Source organism: Delphinapterus leucas, chromosome 15, assembly GCF_059928025.1.
Source record: "Delphinapterus leucas isolate spDelLeu-1000000601 "Yukka" chromosome 15, BTC_Dleu_Yukka2, whole genome shotgun sequence".
NCBI lineage: Eukaryota > Metazoa > Chordata > Mammalia > Artiodactyla > Monodontidae > Delphinapterus > Delphinapterus leucas.
In genome coordinates this window covers 32,958,682-32,981,276 of record NC_143143.1, presented here as the reverse complement: position 1 = coordinate 32,981,276, position 22,595 = coordinate 32,958,682, and positions in this window count along the sequence as shown.

Sequence of the window (22,595 nt, the reverse complement as noted above, 5' to 3'; positions counted from 1 at the left end):
TATCATCCTAACTTCTCTTTTGTCTCAGTCATTTCTGTCATTTGTCTAATTTTTCATTAGCTTTTCATTCTTGATTTTTTTCATAATTCTCTCTGTAGAATGGGTCCAGTCATTTCTACACACCTGAAAACTCTTAAAGTTTTAATTTAAAAATACAGGTATTTTCTTGCATGTCTTAAAAAAAGACAACAGACCCTAAATGGAGTCACTTAGCTAAGCTTCGGCTCTCCTGGAAATGGAACCTTAAACAAGTCAGTCAGAAATTGCCTGATCAACACTCGTTAAGTCATCTGACTGATAGAACCCCATCCCCTAAAGGAAGGTAACTTTGCAATGAACAGTCCCCTTCTTTGCCTAGTATAGCTGCCTTGTTTCTGCTCCCTCTGCCTATAAAAGTCTTTCATTTTGTACAGCTCCTCGGAGCTCCTTTCTGTCTGCTATATTGGATGCTGCCCAATTCATGAATTGTTGGATAAAGCCAATAAGATCTTGAAGCTTTATTCCGTTGAATTTTTAAAATAGTTTCATTAAGTGTAAAATAGGTGACACATATTTAAACGTATAATCGCATAGGCATTATAACTTGGTTTCTAAAGTATATTTTATAAATGAATGCTTAGAAACTTGGAGTGTTTTTCTTAAAAAAAACAAACAAACAGGGCTTCCCTGGTGGCACAGTGGTTGAGAGTCCGCCTGCCGATGCGGGGGACACGGGTTCGTGCCCCGGTCGGGGAAGATCCCACATGCCGCGGAGCGGCTAGGCCCGTGAGCCATGGCCGCTGAGCCTGCGCGTCCGGAGCCTGTGCTCCGCAACGGGAGAGGCCACAACAGTGAGAGGCCCGCGTACCGCAAAAAAACAAACAAACAACAAAAAAAAACCCCCTACATATCACCTATCAGTTTCATTATTTATCAATTAGGATTTTTTCACATCACTAGATGATTTTCTACTTCCTCATTTGTTGGAGAAATAAAAGAACACCACCTTATGCTAATCCTCAGAAAGGCATAACTACTTAATAACCTGAAGGCTAAAGAACAATTTAAGTGAATTAAAATTACTCTATTTTTAAATGGTGGAGTAGGAAATGGAATGGTTGGACTCAGAAGGATTTTTCTAGAGGTAGATTTTAACAGTTGAATAGATTTGCCTTGATTAAAGAAGGAAAGAAGAACTTGGAGAGGAAATGCAAGTATTACTTTAGGGTTATTGAGAAATACTGGCTAGGGGTGCTGAGGAAGATAAGAACAATTTGTCAGCCACTTGAGAGAAGTAGTTTTATTAAAAGTCAACCGAATGTTTCAGAGTGGTCATTATATAGTGAGAAAAGGTTCAAGATCCCATGGATTTAGGCACTTTCAAATCTGAGTATCTGGATTGAGTCATAGGGAGTTTTGCGTCTAGGCTTAGTGAAATCAAACTTTAGACAGAGGGCAGGCAAATAGATTTCTTCTTGCTTGCCAGTTCTGATTAGGGAAGGCACCCTGTAGTTTTGTTGAGAAGAATGCATCTGAGCTCAGCAGGAAAGTGCTGTGATTGATTAGCAATGTCTTCCAGGGGTACAGGAAGGGGGAGTGGTAGCACCTGTGCCAAGTATTATCATTCTACCCTAGACAGGAGAACATTTTCCCTTGTGGTCAGAGAGGGGAGCTGTTTGCTTCTGGAGACTGTATCTACTTGATTTGGTGAGTAAATATTAAGATGATTTCATTTCATATTACTGTCAAGCAAAAGGGAGCAATGTCATCCTAGAGCCTCATGAGGAATGTTACAGTTCCGTTGGCGACACCCATTAGGATTTCTAACCAAGTTCCTTTTCAACACAATGGTTTAATTGCAAGGAAAGTTGTTTAGGGAATACCATTTGATGGGGTTTAATCAATTTATGCTATTGGATTCTGTTGCAGATTATACTGTTCAACACACAGGGCGGACTGGGAGACTTGGTTCCATTAATTTCAGGGAAAGGCAATTTAGAATGGAATATGATGGCTTTGAAGCTGATATTCTCATTTTTGAATTTGTATGGGTCCCAGGTGGAAGGCCTTGGCACTGTGTGCTGCTGTATCCTTCCTGAATCTCTCTAAGCAGATGCTTTATCAGAGAACAGAGCCAGCAAAGGAAGTTGTAGAGATGTGCTGTTGGTAAATGCGTCTAGGGAGACATTTTCTTAACCACCCCTATTAATTATAATAAAAACGGAGTGAACTTGAAAATTTAAAAATAAATAGAAGTGGAAAATACGTCATAAAAACATGTAAACTGCCTTGTGATATTTTACATCTCTATCATTACTCTGTGTGCATCACCTGGTTTTCCAGGCGCATAATAAGCATCAGTGGTGGGTGAGGAAAGCAGGGAGCCAGGGGAGGAGAGCTGACGGACGGTAGAATCAAGCTGCCGTCTTTGAAACCAGCCTCCGATGGTTGGAAGCTTCTCGTCCTCTCTGAGCTTTGCTTTTCTCATTTGGAAAATGGATCAACAAATCAGAAGGCTCCGTGACTGTTATGGCTCCTTAGTTCCGTTTGCCAATGAGGATACTGGCTCAGAGAAGTCAAGACCCACAGGTAGAAAGTGCTAGAGCTGGCTTTGTCCTTCGGAGCTCCTGAAGAGACAGTACGTCGTGGAGTGCTGTAGAGAGGACTGGATTTAAAACCCGCAGACGGGCAGAATTTTGAGTCTAAAACTGTTGCTCCGGCTCCAGCCTCAGCACGCAATACCTGTGAGATCTTTGCCAATTCCCAACTTCCCTCGGCCTCAGTCTCCTCATCTATGAAAGCCATAAGGTTTTCGAAAGAGCTGGTGTGAGAATCAGATGATACAGTAGATGTGACAACAGTTTTCATAGCGGAACACACCATGCAGAGGGAAGGTAGCAATATATAAGCAAGACCAGATGCGTAGCTGCAGCAGAAGGTCAAAGAGGACGTAGAAGATCCTTTAGCCCGTTAGTGCAAGTGATCTAGAACAAACATTTCAAGGCTGCTTGGAGCCCAGCCAGTGTGATATCATATCCGATAAATATCAGATTCAATAAATACCATTTATTGAAAGTCTACTACGTGCAAATCACTGTTCCCATTTTCTTTTGTGATTAAGGGCAGCTTCTAACATAATCCCTATCTTAAAGGAACTTAAAATTGCATTGAGGAAAGCATTTTTCAATCTGACCCATTTTTTGAAACTTAAAAGCTTAGAGCACTTCTTATTACTCAACAGTTTCTTTCCGTGGGGGCTATTCTAGAAATGCTTTATATTTATCTATATAATGAACTTGCACGTTTCTTAAGAAATGTACGCTCAGCCACATTGATCCCCCTTACCCTCACTCCCAGAAATACCCAAAAAGGATGTCCCTATGATGTCTAATGGTCTTCTTAGTGATGCATTTAGAGTCAAAGATGGTGATGCCAAGTCTTGTCTGTATCCTGCTTTCCTGACAGGGATAGTTTCTGAGAAGGGAATCTGGGGTGAGAGAGATGAATGAATCACTGCCATTTTTGTGAAAAGCCAAGGTTGTACCAGGGCGACCCAACCTGAAGCAAACCTAAAATATAAGCAAATGATAGAATGAGGATACAAATATATGCTGTGGGCTGAGAGAGTCAGGATCATAGAGAAGTTGACGTGTACGGATGGATGAAAACAGATGATTCGGAAGTAAGTCTCTGAGCAGAGTGTATAGCGGATACCAGTCTCCTCCATGCAGCCCGGCAGAGGCAGGCATGCAGGCTAAAAGGACACATGCTGTAAGCCAGCCAGTACCACTTAGTTTTTCCATTTCCTCTCTAATTAATAAATGTCTTAGAAAGGATTAAATAAATATTTGGCATCATGCATCTTTACAAGACCATCTCTGTGAAAGATGTTTTAAAGTAGCACTAGCAGAGACCATCATAGAAAAAGGGTCCTGCATTAAGAGGAAATCTTCTCCTTTTGAATATCCCTACAAAGACATCTTTATATCTTCCTGGTGGGCCAACACCCTTTGGGTACGAGCTAGTGCTGATAAGGAAGGCAGAATGCTCTTATCTCAATCCCAACTCAGGCCAACTCACTAAGTGGGTCAGAAAACAAGATTTTTATTCTCACATTTTGTTTTTATTCTATATGAGGGATGGGCAATACTTGACATTTTTATTCAGGAGGTCTCTATTCCACATATCAGATACCTTTAAGTAAGATTATCTAGCAGTGACAATAGCAAGATTTTTTCTTTTGCCATTAAATATAATATTTTATGAACATTTTATTATCTCCACCCCCTTCCTTGAATGCCTTCCCACTCCAACCCATAAACATATACATGCATCTTTGCCCCATAATTATAAGCTTTTAAAGGGACTTTATCAAGATTACCTATCATTTATACCATATTGCTCCTTTGATAGCTTTCCATGCTTTAAAGTTTATTAAGGTGCTGTCCATGGCAATCCCTGAAGCTACTTACTAGAAAACCAGTTTACAGATTCTAAAACAAAAACTCCAGGGGTGTGGCTGAGCAGGAATCTGAATTTTGAATAGGCACATAACATGATTTTTATTAACATTAACATTTGAAAACCACAGCCTTATACAGATAAAGCCAAGACTAGTTCTCATACAATTCGGACATTGGAACCAAAAAATAAATAAATAAATAAAACTTGGTCGCTGGGTGAAACTTAAGATTTTGCTTTTTTAAAAAAAAGGAGTACTTCAAAGGTTAGAAATCCCCAGTAGAGAATACCTGGCCACATAATTCTGAATTTATTCCTCTTTTAAGATACAAAAAAGCACCCAAGAGACCTGAAAAAATTCATTCTTCTCCAAAAAACCAACTTTTTTTTTTTTTTTTTTTTTTTTTTTTTTGCGGTACGCGGGCCTCTCACTGTTGTGGCCTCTCCCGTTGCGGAGCACAGGCTCCGGACGCGCAGGCTCAGCGGCCGTGGCTCACGGGCCCAGCCGCTCCGCGGCATGTGGGGTCCTCCCAGACCGGGGCAAGAACCCGTGTCCCCCGCATCGGCAGGCGGACTCTCAACCACTGCGCCACCAGGGAAGCCCTATGTTCATTTTTGAGAGCACAAAATATTTCAAACGCTATAGAAATTTATCCAAAGGCATTTAACATTTGCTTTTGAGGTAGGTACACATTAAAGATTTGTTTCATTGAATGATTGAGTCAAGAACCCATTCTCATCACACAGGAGAAGGAAGCAAGATTAGCTGGGAAGGATGGTATGTGGGGACATAGCCCTTAAGGGACTGGCATAATCACAGAATTGGGTAACACTCAGGATGCAGTCACTGGGTGCAAACTTAGATGATCAGATAGAAGTGTAAGAGTGGAAGGGAATAGACTAGAAACGTGTGTGCCTGCAGTAAAAGGTGATGAAAAGTGAAATCCATTTATTCATTAATATTCTATCGAGTATCTACTATATGCCAGGCCCTGGGCTGCTGAGGAAGGCCGACTTGATAAGGTGATCAGATGTCCCAGATTTCCCAGAATTGAGGGATTTCCTGAGAGGTGGGACTTTTACACTAAAACCAGGGAAGTGTCATGAAAAGCAGGATGAGTCCGGCACTCTGGACTTGAAGAAGTGCTACCAAGTATGATGGATGTTATGGGTGCTAAGGGGTCATGAAACAAGGGTATCTGAATCCTCAATGAGGAGTCAGGAAGGATAGGGGTTGTGGGAAAGTCAGGCATCACTCACCCATAACTAAATTATGAGCAGAAGCAGGCTGGAAAAGACGGGGAGGGGAGGCCAAGGCGGGGAGGTCACAACATCTTTGGGGGACACGTGACAGCACGAGCATGAGAAAACCAAGAAGAAAAGAGACAAGGGGTGAACCGAAAGGGGTACAAAATTAAGGTGCAGAGCCGGGCAACGTCCAGCCTCTGTAGGGCCTTAGACGGCAGGTATTAACTTCTCACTGCTGATGTGACAAATTATCCAAACCTAGTGGCTTAAAACAACACAAACTTACTATCTTGCAGTTCTGGAGGTCAGAAGCCTGGGCTAAAATCAAGGTGTCAGTAGGGCTGTGTTCCTTTTGGGGGCTGTGGGGGAGAATCTGTGGTTTCGTCTTTTCCCAGCTGCTGGAGGTGGAGGCTGCCTGTATTCCTTGGCTTCCTGGCCCTCTTCCATTTTCAAAGCCAGCAATGGAGGGCTGCGTCTTTCTCACATCAAATCACGCTGACACTGACTCCTTCTGCCTCTCTCTTCTACTTTTAAGGTTTCTTCTGATCACACTAAACCCACCTAGATAATCCAGAGTAAGCTTTTCATCTTAAAGTCAGCTGACTAGCAACCTTAATTCCGTCTGCAACCTGGATCCCCTTTGCCATGAGAAACATAAGATATTCACAGGTTCCGGGAATTAGGATATGGACAGCTTTTGGGGAGGGGAGAACATTATTCTCCCCACCATGGGGCATATTAAGGATTTGGTGCTAGATTTGAAGACGATTTTGATTCGGAAAATGATCAAAGCCTTTCTTGATGGTAGAGTGATGGTGGTGGCCTATTTGCATTTTAAAGGATCACCCTGCTGCAGTGTGGGAATATAGAGCAAGCCTGTGTAGAGGACACCTGTTGGGAAGCTGTTGCAGGACTGCTGGTGAGAGGTGGTGATGGTCTGCACTAGCACTAGCATGGTGGAGATGGACAAATATAAATAAACCACAGCCGTATCCCACAGGGAGCAATAACATAAATTAGAGATAGATTAAGGACAGGAGAAAATGAGGAGTCCCATGCTTTTCCGTGTGTGTGTGTGTGTGTGTGTGTGTGTGTGTGTGTGCGTGCGCACGCATGTGTTTTAATGAAGAAGACTATTCCCTTTATAAGGGGCCAATTTGAGACCTTGCTGTGGAGGAGATAATGAATTCAGGTTGTCTTTGCTGAGAGCATCAAATAGACGTCCATTTGGGGTTAGGTTTACATGTCTCGGTTTCAGAATGCACATTCCCATCTATTTCCTCCAAATATAACATTTATTCCCCCAAATGCTTTTGAGAGACGTGTCTGGTATTTGATAAATCTCTCCTGTGCATATCTTCAAGTTTAGAGATAGGAACCTTATCAGAGCCGTTTCTGTTCGGTGCTACTCATGGACCAGTCTATGCTAATCACCTTGACATTTTGTTTTCATCAGGTGTGAGAGGAACGCTTATCCTGAATTGATGGGGACACTTGTTTCTAATGAGAAATCTGATGAAATCAGGTGCTTTGAATACAGAACATCTGCAAACTTTTGTAGCTGTAGAATTCTGAAGTTTGTCTCTTCCCTTTAGGAGAAGACCAGGGTTAGTTTCAAGGCAAAACTACATGGGATAGTGATGTCGTTTTTCTATCTGATAAGGATTTTACTTTAAAACCCATCAGACAGGAGAAGTGACATTTTCCAGTGGGAAGATGGGAAAATGAGTCTTGATCTGTCTCGAGGTCTGATACCTCTGTTTTGTTTTTTTTTTTTCCACAAAAGATCATCTCTTCAGAAATTCTGGGAGGAAAAGAAGGCTTTTTATTCTTATTCTCATTTCCTGACATTCTTACTCTAAAAGTTATTATTAATGGAGAAAACTCTGCCTATTAGGTAATCTGTGTCTTCCCCTAGCCTGGTGGTATTTCATTATCATTTAAATATGCCACCCACTGCTCCTTCTAAAACCTTTTGAATGGAGGGTCATTAGTAGATTTTCCCCCCCTAAATTATGCTCAGCAGTTGTTAAAGCAAGATGGTCTCCATTGAAGCTCTTTCCACATTGAAAAACTGAAGTGGGGATTGAGAAAATTATCTGGATAATTCAGCCTCCTATTATCTCTCTTGAAATGGAACATATTTCTCATCCTCTTTCTTTCCTCTCTTCTTTCATCCCTTATGGGTTATCCTTGCCAGAGAAAGGCACTCATGTTTCCATGCTGCCTATAGAATGTAGCAGGTTTTTTAAAACAATGTTTTTTGAAGCGTTAGCTATCTTTTTAAAGGCATGTCAAACTTGAAATGATCCATTTTAAAGCAGGCCTCGTCTTGTAATTTGGACCAGCCTTCTTTCTCAGCCATTTCAGGGGATTGATTCTCTGTTTCCATCATCAGATTCCCTCTGGACTGAGGATTACTGCAAACCTGGACTTTGTCTTTATTCTTAAGAATCACAACCGCCCTGAGAATTAAAGATGCTTCTTTTCATGGAAATTGCTGAAGGTTTTCAGGGAGTCTCTTGCCATTACAAATGTCAGATGAGCACACTCTAATTTTTCTTTCTTCCTTTCTTTCTTATTGAACTATAGTTGGTTTACAATGTTGTGCCCATCTCTGCTGTACAGCGAAGTGACTCAGTTCTACGCATATGGACATTCTTTCTTTCATATCTTTCCCACTGTGGTTCATCATAGGATACTGAATACAGCTCCCTGTGCTCTACAGCAGGGCCTTGTTGTTGATCCATCCTATGTATAACAGTTTGCATCTGCTAATCCCAATCTCCCACTCCATCCCTCCCCGCCCTCCCCCTTGACACCCACAAGTCTGTTCTCTCTGTCTGTGAATCTGTTCTCTCTGTCTGTGAGTCTGTTCTCTCTGTCTGTGAGTCTGTTTCTGTTTTGTAGATAGGTTCATCTGGAGCACACTCTTAATTTCACCTTAGTAGAGGAACCTCTTCTGGGCACCCATGACTGCTTTGAATGGAAGTGGTCAGTCATTCTTGAACTCCATTTCCCATACCCAATACCAGGGAGTGGTGGCACAGAATATGGAAACTGTCACTGGAGGACCTACTTCTAGGGCAGGCATGTCCCTGTCTTAAGCAATTTTTCTGAGCCTCAGGTTTTCATCTGTAAAATGGGAACAACAAATGCCAACATTTAAGCTGTTGTAAAGATAAAATGTGATGAAAAAAATGAAGAAACTATAAACACGTGACACATTCACCTGTTTGCCTTCCCCTCTTGAGTAGACCCAGACGAGCAGCTTCTGTCGTCCTCTTTACACTGAGTCCCAACGAGGTGGCAGACATAATCCTAGGAGTTGTCACCTACAAATTGGCACTTGCCATTGGCACTTGCCACCTCCCCCTACAAGGATCAAATTATGAGCCTCTGCAGCTGCTGACCTTCAGCACGCCCTGAAAGGAGTTCAGGGTGGAGATCAGGAAGGAAGCACTCTGTGCTCTGGGAAAAACTGGCAGAGCAGGTCTTCAGATAGATATTTTCAGGAGAAGATTTTATGAGCCCAATTCTTGCATCTCCTCGAATCTAGAAAAGCACTGAAATCCTTCACGGTGATGTCTGCTCCTCGTGACCAGCAGTAACCTTCCTGAGACCAGCAGCAACCTTCTGCAAAAACTATGTGCTTGATTGCGTGCACTCCGCCTTCACCAAAATCATATATATACTGACCTTCCTCCCCTAGCTCTTTGGAGCAGTTTCTCAGGGCTATCTGAGATGCTGTCTCCTGGGCTATAGTCTTCATTTTGCCCCAAATAAAACTTAACTCACAACTCTCACGTCGTGCAGGTTTTTTCAGTCAACAGAGTGAGGACATACTGGGGAACAAAACAAAACAAAACATGAGTCCCTACCCTCATGGAGTTTACACTCCAGGAGAGGAATCAGAATATAACAAATAAGCAAGTGAATATTTATTAAAATGCCAAATAGTGATGAGTGCTCTGAAGAATGGGAAATCAGGGTGAGAGGATGGAAGTATCTAGAAGGCATTATTTTAGACAGTATCTGTTAGTGCAAGTTCGTGTGCCCTACGCACAGTGAGGCCAAACACACCAAGACATCGGAGTTTGGAGCAGAGAAAGTTTTATTGCAGGGCCACGCAAGGAGACGGGTGGCTCGTGCCCTAAAAAGCCCTGAGCTCCCCGAAGGGTTTCGGCAAAGCATTTTTAAAAGCCAGGTGAGGGAGGGGGTCCCCGCAGGCTATGTGATTAGCACGTGCACGATTTTCTGAGTGGCTGATGGCGAGCTAACAGGGTGGTGTCACCGGGGTTCACATTATCAGTCCTTAGGCTCCAGGAGGCCTGGGGGGCTGTGTGCTCGTGGTCATCAAGTAGTGAACATCTTCCATTTGGTTGGGGGGGTGGGGGTGGGGTCACATCTGTAAGACAGCTCAGGAAATGTGCATCAAATACTGTTAGCTGGGTACTTCAGAGAGGAGCTGAAGCAGAGGATACGGGGGAAGGCTGTCCCAGGAAGGCCCCATAGCGTCCTGCTCGGTTACATATCTAGACTGTGTCAGGGAGGGCCTCTTTGAGGACATGGCATTTGAGAAGAGAGCTGAAATAACTCCATAACCGAGGCTCATCTTGAGATTGTTGATATTAATCTCGTCAAATGCTGACTTTTCCCGGGCATCACCAGAACAACCTCTCGATAAGAGGAAGCTAGGTTTACTACTTGGTGAATTAAGGAAGAGTATAAGCTACTTCAACAGAGCGTTAGTTGGAGGTGGGCAAAGTCACAATATTTATTGAGATTTAGAAGTGTGTTGAAGGTGGCTCTTTCCATGCAGGGACTTGCTTAGGAGAGAGTGACGATTATGATATAATAGTTTAGGACTGGTGGACAAAACAGGGCAAGGATACTGGGGTGAGGAGTTCTGAGTCTTGGGGTGGAAAAGGATGTTCGATACTTACTGTTGAAAAGCTGATGGGTCTTTCAAAAAGTTCCTGAAATGAGCCATAACGTTATTTGGACTTCTTACTTCCTAGGCAAGAGTTTCCTGGAGTGGTAAGGTTATACGATGAAGGTAGTTAAATAATAAAGTTACAACAATGTAGGGAACAGTAGATGGCTCTGATTCTCAACAATCAGCATCATCGTTATCTGGTAGTGTTTATTGAAGGCTTACTATATCCTGAGTACTATGCTTGGTACTAAAGGTACAGCTATGAACAAATAGGCATGCTTCTTCCTTCTATCCATGAAAATAGAGGCAACTATCCATGGAAATAGACGTGAAACAAATACTCATGTGAATAATTAATTACAAATATGACTTGTAGATGCTGTGACGGAAGAATGTTACTTGCTAGGACATTGAAGTGTAAATCAGAGGGTCCTGAAATGGTCTGGGGTGCCTGGTAAAATGCTTCTTGCATAGATGCTGGCAGGGTAAAGGAGGCAAGGAGAGGGTGGGGTGAAGGAGACTGAAGTTTATCTTAAGAGCAGGGAGAAACAAAATGTCGCTGTATGTCAGTAAATATTATATCCCTGTGTTCACACACACGTTGGCACTAATAAGATTCTAAGATATATTCACAGTACACAGTGACAGTGTTCAGAGTCATCCAAATTGACACAGTCCGTCAGCAGTTGCTTGGCCCATTCTTCTAACTAAACAGCAGTTGTTTGTTGAAAGAATGAGTGAATGTTGAATTAGTCAGCACTGTTTAGTTCCTAGGTGACCTCCAACAGATCATTTGCTTATGCAAAGCATACAGAAGCTTGATAGAAGACAGGTTTGCATCCCAGACTAGCCCACTCAGGAATGCAGGGAAGCAGGCACCTCTTACAATCAGGCCTAAAAAGCAGGATGGATTATACATTCCAATTCCCACTGCTACTAATTCAGTAGATCTGGGATGGCACCAGGAAACTTGTATTTTTTTTTTAAAGTTCCTGGGATGATTCTGATACTCAGCCAGGTTGGGAACATTTTCTATTTGGGATTTGTCTTCAGCGACCCCTGATGGACTTTTCCTGACATCTCTGGATATTCCTAAACAAACAAACAAACAAACCAGTGCAAGATGGAGATAACACAGCCTATTCATACCAACTGGTCCCTTTTAATTGGGGGCTGGGAAGAGGGAGGAGCTGGGAGGACTCTGAGAGAAGTTACATCTTAATGAATTGCTCTGAGTGGTTTGAGGTCTTTGCTCTTTGAGTACAGTTGGAGATGAGCTTGCCTTTTGATGAAATATAGGGCATGCATGGGGTTAGACTGTCTAGGTTCAAATTTAGTAGCTATGCAAACGTGGCCAAGTTCTTTCACTCCTTCTTGCCCCACCTGTAATAGAGAGGTGATGTCAGCAACTCCATATGGTTCTTGAAGGTTTAAATGAGATACTACAATGAAAAGCACTTAATACAGAGCCTAGAGTATAGTCAACATGCTGTCCATGGCAGGGGCTGCCCTCCTATCAGGGGAGAGCTCTCTGCCCTGCTGTAGCCGTACACACACCTCGTGAGAAGGCGAACAAGGAAGAACTGATTTCAATTGTGTGGTGTGCATTGCCAGGCATAGAGATGGGCAGAGGCAGATTTGCTTGTATTTGGAAATCAAGCACTTGAAAAGTGATTCTTATCTTGAGATCTGATTCCTGATTTTATCAGGATCTTACAGCAGGTTCCTACATGGAAAAGAATAGCAGTTGGCATGGATAGCTCATGTTATGCCATGGGTTATTGGTTTCTCTTTCAAATTCATGTCTGAAGTAACCTCTGTCTCTTTAAGGCTGAAGCAAACACATCTGACTTACATATTAGACAGGTTTAGAGCAGCCAGAATAAAGCAGGAAAATGCACTTCAGGACTCAAAAGAGATAAAACTTTTTGTCATTCCCTACCTTGCCGATGAGTTGAGCGTGGAATTCACTTAGCCGATAAGGATGGTGACATTTTTTTTCCTCTTTGAAGTTTTATCAGATAAAAGTCTTACAAAGCCATATTTACCATCCACTCAGAATTTCAAATGTTGGATAATGGATTAAAAAAAAAAAACCCTTGAAGATGTGAAAATTGTGGTGAAATAAGAGTTTGGAAACTTTTAATGAGTGTAAACCATGATATTGGTAAAGCTACCCTATAGAATTAAAATAATGAGGATGAATTTAAAACGCAAACTGTTCTAAATCCCTTAAGAGAAATCCTTAGAGAAAATCTCACTGCTTGGCATGTGTCATGAATGATTGGTAAACGATTTTGTATCATTTACCAGGATGATACCAATATTCCTGATACTCAAACTCCAGATGACAGACAGTGTAGGTGTAGTCTTACTGAGAGCACACCTGTGTCCCTGCAGCACAACCATGGAGTTAACAAGGAAGCAGAAAATCATGGCATTTCCCCTGAGAGAAAGAGAAACATGAGTTGTGGACCCATTGTTGAGTGTAGCCTTGGAGACCTCCACAAAGGTGGAGTGACCTCTACTCAGTGACCTCTACTCACTGTTTTCCAGTGCTTTACAGAAGAGAATGATTAATGAGATTTCCAACCCAAAGATCAGAGGTTCATGGAGGTTCTTAAAGGAAAGAAACTTTATTTTCTTAACTAGAGTTCTTGTCATCTCCAGAGGATGGCATTGGGGGCAGTGTTGAGTTCAACTACCTGATATCTCCATGGTGAAGTTATGTGTGTCCCTCACTGACAAAATAAATGGAGAAATGACTTTAGTGTTAATTACATTGGCATCCTCAAGTATCTTTTTCAACATCCTTACAAATTCCAGGAAGTCCTAGATTCGTGAGAAGAATCACGCAACTGATACTGGATTAAGTTTATTTGTGGCATACGGACCAAACTCAAATGTGGAATTCTTCCAGAACACAGATAATCTAGAATAGAGTCTCCACTATCTCTGTAAGTACTTGTTTTGATTTAATTACTCATAGGGAATGTTTGCTTAACTAAGGCGGTACTTGTCTGCCAAGAATGACACCGATATAGTTATATCTATACCTATCTAGCTATGAGCAACCCTTTCCTGCTGACTTCCTAAATCCCTTCTCTGTGGTTAATCACCACCATTTTGTGAGTACTTCACGGGCACCAGAGCATTTTTTTCATGCATTCTCGTATTTAATCCTCATTAACAACCCTAGGAAGTAGGTGGCATTCATTCTGTTTTACAAATGAATTCAATTGGACTTTACGAATGAATGTGAACCAGGGCCTGCAGAGCACTGAGGCCCACGCCTTCAATCAATGTGCTATTCTGCCTTCTGTCACAGCTGGTTCCACGGCCCCTGGTCCTCCCAAGGAATCTGCGGCTGCCGTGTAGGACCAAAGCAGAGTTACGTTGTGTCGTCTTATGCCTCCCCTTTTCCTGTTGCCTTTCAACCACACTATTGGGCAAGCATTTGTGAAGGAGGAGAGTTGTGGTGAAAAGGAGGAGGTGACAGAGTTCCCATCTTCTACTGGCAGAGTTTGCTCGCATGGGAATATATGCAACCCTAATGAGAGAATGTGCGCGTGCACAGAATTATACACAACCATGCATCGTGGGCATGCGGGCACATATGGTTGAACTGCACTATAGTAAATTAAATCAGTGTTGGCGTCGTTCAGAAATGGGAGGAAAGATGCGGACATTAGCACCTCTCGAAGCCTACAAAATGCCTGATTCTTTGCACACAAGAATTCATTTACTTCACAAAATACCTGTAAGATATGTAGTATTTTTGCCATTATACAGCTGGAGCGTACAAGACAGATTACGTAACTTGTCCAAGTTCATGGAATTCATACATAACAGAGCCATCATTTGATATCTTGGCTGTATTTTCTCAAACCCACCCCCTTTCCTACTATACTTCTCTGCCTGCCCGGCAAGGAGAGTCATTAGAATGATCGAGAAATAGTTGATAGAGGTTTTCTCCAGTCAGTCTGCACAATAAAAGCAGCTGGGTTTCTGAAGGCTCTGCACTCCCTGCCCTGTATTCTCTGCTTTGTTTTTCTCCTTAGCTCCTACCACCACCTTGCATATGATGTATTAACTTGTTCCCTCCCATTGGGATATAAGTGCTATTTAAACAAGGCCCTTGTTCCCTTCGTTGCTGGGTTGCTTTTGCCTAAAATCATGCTAGGCATTGAATATGACGTTCACCAGCTATCTGTTGAAATAATGATCGTACCTGTGATTGAACGGTTTCCTGACAAATGACCAAAAGTTCGTGTTTATGCCTAATGATGATGAACATTCATGATCAGTCACAAACGATGATGACATTAGAACTTTAGTCTGAAAATTTTCCGAAGCCTTTTTTTTTTTTAGCCCACGGAACGAAGGAGAGGGCTGTGAGCTGTGAGTGGAGGGAGACAAAAGCTTCAAAAAAATGATCATCTCTTTATCCTGTCTGTGCTTTGGGTTAGCATGCAAAGTCGGCAGTTACTTTGAGAAATAATTCATACGACGCTAAAAAAAAAGGATATCCTGTGTGTTTGGAAACAAGGGGCATTCATCATATTGAAACAGCACAAACTTTTCAATCCCATCCGTTAACTCACGAGGCTGCAAGTTGGTGCAACTGTCTATCGCCTGTCTATTAGTATTTCCAGACAATGACGGTACAGTACAAAGCAATTTGCTTTTATATAATTTCTTTCATGCTTGCAAACACAACAAGCCTCACAGGGAGAGCCAATCATGAGCTAAAGAGAGAAAGGGATGATTTAAAGCGGAAGAGTGGTTCCTTTGCTTTGGGGTATGAGAAACAATTATTTCAATGGCCGGGGCTTCTTTAGGAAATCAGGTGAATAAGAATGTTTGCCTGGCCTGCTGCTTTCTCCAGATTGCTTTGCCTAAGTAACTTTTTCTATTTAAAGGATTTCTTATTGAGCCATAGATGCTTTTAACATGATGAAGGCTAGATTTGCCTCCTATAAACCTGGAAGCAGTAGCTCCATTTCCCCCCACTTTTCCCAGAGATCATCCGCTCTAACATTGAACCACAACGGGAAATACTGTTCCTTTTATCATAGGTCCTGCAGTTGAAATGTGCTTGGATTTTAGCCACGTTTGAGAAGCCAATCTTCAAATAAACTCCTTTTCAGCTCTATGAACAGTTTTCATTCATTCATTCATTAGTTAATTAATTAATTAAGTTAATTAATGTATTTGCTTGTTTTTGAGAGGATTAGCTTGTTTGCCTTTCTCGACGTATATATATTTTTATAACTTTATTTATTTATTTATTTTTTGCTGCATTGGGTCTTCCTTGCTGCATGTGGACTTTCTCTAGTTGTGGCGAGCAGGGGTTACTCTTCGTTGCGGTGAGTGGGCTTCTCATTGCAGTGGCTTCCCTTGTTGCAGAGCACAGGCTCTAGGTTCACAGGCTTCAGCCATTGTGGCGCTCGGGCTTAGTAGTTGTGGATCACGGGCTCCAGAGTGCAGGCTCCGTAGTTGTGGCGCACGGGCTTAGTTTTTCGGCAGAACGTGGGATCTTCCCAGACCAGGGCTGGAACCTGTGTCCCCTACATTGGCAGGCGGATTCTTAACCACTGCGCCACCAGGGAAGACCCTCTTGACATATATTTTTTTAAACTTCCTTTGTGTTTTAACTGACAGATATAACTAGGTTTATTAGGTTTCTGTAATAAGCTGCAAAGTAGTAAAGGTCCGTTTGAAGTGTCAGGCGTTTCACTAGGGTTTAGAGCTAGAGAGGAAATAGAAGCATGGCCTCAGGAAGCTTCTTGACCCTAGAGAGCTTAGGAAAGATGGGTCCTTGAGCCCAAATCCATTGCTTATGGGAGATTCAAAGCCTTCTCCATGATTCCTTTGAATTCAGAGGGGCTTATATCATGTGATCCCCTATGTCCATGGCTCCTTGTTTTCTGCAGTGTCTCCTGGGTATTTGAACTCTGACATCCAAATTCTCTGTGACACTGGATTCCAAGCAATTCAAACACACTGATGAGTTGAGCAGATGTTAATGAAGATCTGAAGGACACTGGGGGGCTTGTGTCTCATGAGGCAGAGTCCCCATGACACATCGCTGCCCTCCCAGCTTTTCCTCCCTTCAGTGCAGAGCCCACTTGTACGGTTTGCCCTTCTCGCCTTCAGTCTCCTTTTCCAGAACAAAAAATACGCAGACATACAAACATCCTCCTGCACACACTGTGGAGAGGTTTTGCCTTCTGCTGTCTCCGTACTCAGTCCACCTCCAGTAGGACCCGCCTACTCCCCACCCCTAGCTTCCCTCACCTGAATTTCTTCTCTAAACATTCGCCGCCTCTCAGCCTCTACTCTGAGTCCGCTGCAGGCTCTTCTCCACTGCACAGGGAAACTGATGCTCCAACATGCAGATCAGGTCAGGTCCATGTCCGTGATGAATAGCCTTCAGAGGCTCAAGATGAAACTCCTTTCAAAGGACCCAGACCACACTTCTCCGTATGACCTCTCAGGTCTTTGCCCACCTCTCCTTTCTTCTCCTCTTCTCTGTATTCCAGCTGCACTGGTCTTGCAGTCCTTCAAAGTACCTTGCTTCCTTCCATCACCGAGATTTGCAAGGGCTGTTCCTCTGTCTGGAATATTCCCCACCCCCATCTCACCAATCTCCAAATCCAGTGGTCTCTATAATCTGGTGGTGCATCTTCAGTGTTTAACACAAGGACCAGCACCTAGAAGACACTCATTAACCTCTGAATGAATCAGTACATGAATGATCAATGAATGAATGGAACGAAGTGAGTTCTGAGGTTGCCATAGAGATAGCATTGTCTGTCCGATGAGGTGCAAGTGCTCTACAGATTCATGCCCCCAAAGCCATCGGATAACCACAGGTTAGTTTATGCACATGTATTTCCTTCCTCTGATAGCTGTGGGGACATAGGAGCAATGGCACCCTACTAGCAATGATCACAGCTAACATCCTGAGCTGGGTTTCTGATACCATTTTCCAGTAACTCCTTGAAGAAATAGCTCTCTCCAGGACTAGGAGAGGAAATATACAAGGTGAGCCAGGAGGATGTTATACTGCCAAAAAGTAAGCAAGTGCTAGAAAACAGAGCAATGGGGATTTGTCAAAGGAATTGAGGAGCCTGAGAAAACTCCCAGTGGCCAAAGCTGGAACACTTTGCACAACAAAAATAAAGTAGTATTGGATTAAAACCCAAAGTATAAAATAAATATCCATAAGTTCATACTGATATAAATAAATGCTTGAATAAACTAATACATGGGAGAGAAGAAACGAATCTCCTGGGCAGAAGAATTCCAAATAATTTATTTACATACTCCATCCTTAAAGAGGTGAAGCAGAGCTCTGCACTCTTGAGCATTGGCTATGCACTGTGATTTTTTCCCAAAAAGAGCAGCGTGAAAATGGGAAGAGGAGAGAGCAATTTTACAGTGGAGAAACCTGACAGGCACCTCCTCAGCCAGGAGATCAGAGTCACATCAGCAGCGAAAACTCATGTTGACTGTATGTCCCCTTGATCGGAGGTGATGAAAATAGAACTTTCCTTGTGTGATCTTCCTCCCAAGACCTATAACCCTAGTCTAATCAGGAGAAAAATGTTAGACAAATCCTGATTGAGGGATGCTCTACCAAGTCCCTGAGCAGTACTTCTCATAACTGTCAAGGTCTTAAAAAATAAGGAAGAACTGAGAAACAGTCACAGCCAAGAGGAGCCTGAGGAGACATGATGGCTAAGGTGCCATTACTCTGATATCTTGGGTGGGATCCTAGAACAGGAGAGGGACATTAGGTGAAAACCAAGGGGATCAGCCCAAGTGTGGGCTTTAGTGAATAATAACGTGTTGATATTGGTTCATTAATCTGACAAATGTACCCTACCAATATGATGTTCATAATAAAGAAAATTATTAATGGGCGTGGGCTCTATGAGAACTCTCTCTGCAATTTTTCTATAAATCCTAAAGTGTTCTAAAAAAATTAACTCTGTAAAAGGAAACTAAAAGTCATGGGCAATCACTCTTCTAGCAGCCGGTGATGGATTCCCCCTTCCTGGTGCCCTGGGCCAGGACTGAACTGTGACTCTGCCCTTCTGCACCTGGGGGCATGGGCTTGGGGCAGTGCCCACACAGCAGCAAAGTCACTCTCCCTATTCTCTCCCCTCACGCCCTGCCTGCTGTTGTTCAACACACTGGGGGAAAAGAAATGAGACTTCTTGCTGGAGACTGGGTCTCTGAGCAAATAAACAGAAAAGAAAAATGGTGCCTGTGGTGGGGTGACCAGGTCAAGAGAAAGAGTGGGGGCCAGGTGATGGAGAAGTCTTTTGCTGACTCTGCTCAGCTTTTGGGGAAATCCTGTCCTTCTCCTCTCCCCATTTACACTATTCCCCAGACTCCAAGCACCACCACCACCACCCCCAACCCACCCAGCTTATCAGTGATTGTAAGGAGGGTGTTGTTGACACTGGCGATTTCCATTCCTAGGGTGTAAGGGTTGGAACAAGCTGTCTCAGTCTCTAGCTTTCATGCTGGTTTTAGATGCTCTGCATAAACTCTCTCTTGCTTCTTGCTTTCTGAATTCCGTACTGGGCACTGGAAACACACTGGAACTGAAAGTGATGGTGCAAAGACCTTGGGGAATCTCAATGGTGGTTTAGTAGCAATCAGAGGTTTCAGCTTCCAAAACTTCAAGGTGAAGAGTGGGCGCTGGGTCTGCCTAGTTCACCCTCCAGCTGTGCAACTTTGGAGAAACCATTTAACACTGATGAACCTGGCCTGCAGAACGGGGAAATACTAATAATACCTGCTTAATAAAACTGTGTGAAGATTAAATGCATCAACACAGATAAGGGACTTTAACAGTGCCCAGTATCTGGAAAGCTCCTAATAAATGTTAGCCCCCCTGCAAATTAATTGTGTATACTTAAAATGTGAAGCAGTAATAGTTTCCATTTCACCTCCTCTCGATCAAGCCTTGTCTTATCTTAGAAAAAGATTAGAAATCGTCAGCCTAAATGTAATAGTTGTAATTGAGCAGAAATTTTGTCCAGATTATTAATTCCCTAATCAATTCCATAGGTAAAGTTCAAACTGAGAAGTCTCATTATTCTCCATTATTAATAATTTGAATATTCCATTTACTGAGTGACTATTACATGCCATACTGTGGGAAGTGCTTTATGTGCTTAATGCCTTATCTTCCCAACAGCAGGAGGTAGATACTATTATTCATTTTACTTAACCTGACATCAGAGAGGTTAGGGGACATTCCAGGTTTGCAAGGCTTGAAGCTAGGTTTCAGAACAGGGCTTGCAGATTCCAGAGATAACCTCTCCATTGCAATGTTCTCTTGCCTCTGTTTGTTCAGTAACTTAGAAAAGAGTGGTTAGAGACATCTTGTATCTCCCTGTTTTTATAGAGAGAGGGGATGAAGGAGAGAAGGTGCTGTTTGCACAGGTATGAAGGTGATTCAGTGCCAGAAGAGCATGGAGCATTTGAAATGTATTCAGGCAGCAAGTCTAAGACCCTGGAGTCTCTTTTCTTCCTTGTTTATCCCTAAGCTCCGTTGGTTTCCATGGAAGGTGGATTGTTTGAGTTTTCACCGCGCCCGGGTCTGAGGAGTCAGTCTCTAATAGTAAAACGTTCAGCTTGTGGCGGAGAAGGATCTTTGGAACGCTCAGCTCATGGGCTTCATGAATCACTAAAGATGGAGATTTTCAGCCCTTTAATGGGAAGATTTCCGTGACGTGTTTTATGGTATTTTTAGGGCTAGGGTATATTCTCAGAATGAGAGAAGCCCCCAAATGTTGTCACTCGTTAGCCCCCTGCTTTATTAATTATGCCTTGTCATTGGTGTATGAATACAGTGAAAATCGCTTCATCTAGAAAGGATCATTCCCTCACAGCCTGTTGACTTTTATACCTATTGCTGGCTGCTTCCATAATCGAGGTTTTACAGACCTTCAGTCTACTAATCTCTTCTACCCCAAATGGATCTGGTGTGTCATAAGCCATCCAGGATTTGACAACCTACTACGTGTGCCTCATGGCATCTTGAAAGTCAACGAAAGCTTTGAGCATGTTTAAAAAATACACTTGATACAATTTAGTAGTATTTATATGAACTATAAAGCTTCATCTGGTGCTTAAAATTAACACTGGGATATTAGATCATTAAATTAATGGGATGTGATCTTTGTCTTCCAAGATTTCAAAAACACCATTCTTTTAATTGTTAATTAGGGAAAGTACTGATCACGGAGCATGAGGAACAATTTTGCTTATTTTCGATGTGTTGTGTGTGATTATGTGAATTATTAACTCGGAGTGGCATTCAATTTAGTTCATTTCTGTGGCTTTATGAACTATTTCCAGTCTGCAACTGTTCTTGTTTTCAATTTAAAAATATGGCATATAGATTTCAGCCTGTACCTTGTAATGAAAATAAGAAGGAAAAAAGCCTTTCTTTTACATAATTGTGTAATATTTCTTTATAGGATTTGTCCCACCTTGTACCTGCCTTAAAGACTTGCCTTTAAGAGATCATGATATGCTAAAATTTTGGCCAAAAAAAAAAAAAAAAATGGGGCTTTTATTGACCGTGTAGTTAGTGCTACTACACCTGCACTGCTGGAACAAAAAGTTCTTATCAAATTTACTGAGATTATTTTAACATTCTGAAACAGATTGTCCACACTATATTTGGAAAAAAGTCCAAGTGAAAGATAGATGCATTTGCAGCTTACATCTCAAGTTTTATTATAGTTGTCATTGGATGTTTTTGAAACTCTCTACTCTTCTGTTTTATAGAAATGGCAATGTCACTCAATTCCATCCAGTATTACAATGCAGTTGTAACATTCCAGGGAAGGATGGACCACCTATTACTTGACAAAGCCTTTGTAAAATAGATGATGCAATTTCAGGAGTTTTGGAAATAATCTTCCCAGAAATGCACTTGCTCATTATAGGTTTTAATAAAAGTATGTTCTGGTGTTAAGACTATTCATTTGTGTTCCTAAGATGAACAGGGAAAGGGCCACTCTACTGCACGGTTCCGTGGATGCCTTTACATAGACCGCAATACAAACAGCGCCCCCTACAGTTGTGCAGTGTATAGCCTGGGGTCTCCACAAATCCAAGTTTCCCCAGGTTATTTACGCTGAAGACCAGCATCTTTGCTTTAATGGGGTCCTGTTGTCTTCTTTTCCTTTAGGCAGGTATAGCTTGCATTTGAAAGCACGCTGAGAAGACCAGGCTGAGCCCCATGTCTAAAATTTTCATCTTAGGCATTCTTCTCAGCAAAGTATTTTCTCCTTCTAACGTATTACAAATATGTAATATTGGCAGAGTAACTGATAGCCACATCGCATTGTCAGGTGAATTTCAGTCACTTAAACAGGCTCAGGAGAGATGGGACATGGTGTTGAAGAGAAGAAAAATAGCAAAAATGTTGACACCCAAAGCACTGCTCAGGTGGGCAAATTTGGTGAAAGGGTATAGACACAGAACCTCAGACACTGGGAACAAGATCGGGGTGCTGAGAAAAGATACTGTTCAGTGGTTCCAAAAGTTGGCGAATCAGAATGACCTGGAGGCCTTTACAAACTACCAGCACTTGGAGCCACCTCCACTCCAGGCCAATTGAATCAAAATGTCTAGGGTGGGGACACAGGCATGTACAGTTTTCAGATATCTCCAGATATTTCTTGTGCACAGAGTGGAGAACCACTGGGCAAGAGAAGCACTGAGAAAGGAAAATGAATACAGGGACCCTTTCATCCATCCATCCACCCATCCATCCATCCACCATTCATTCCATTTATCCATCCATCCATCCATCCATCCATCCATCCATCCATCCATTCTTCCACCATTCCATTTATCCATTCATCCATCCATCCATCCACCCATCCATTTAACAAACACTTATTAAGAACTTCCTATGTGCTACCCA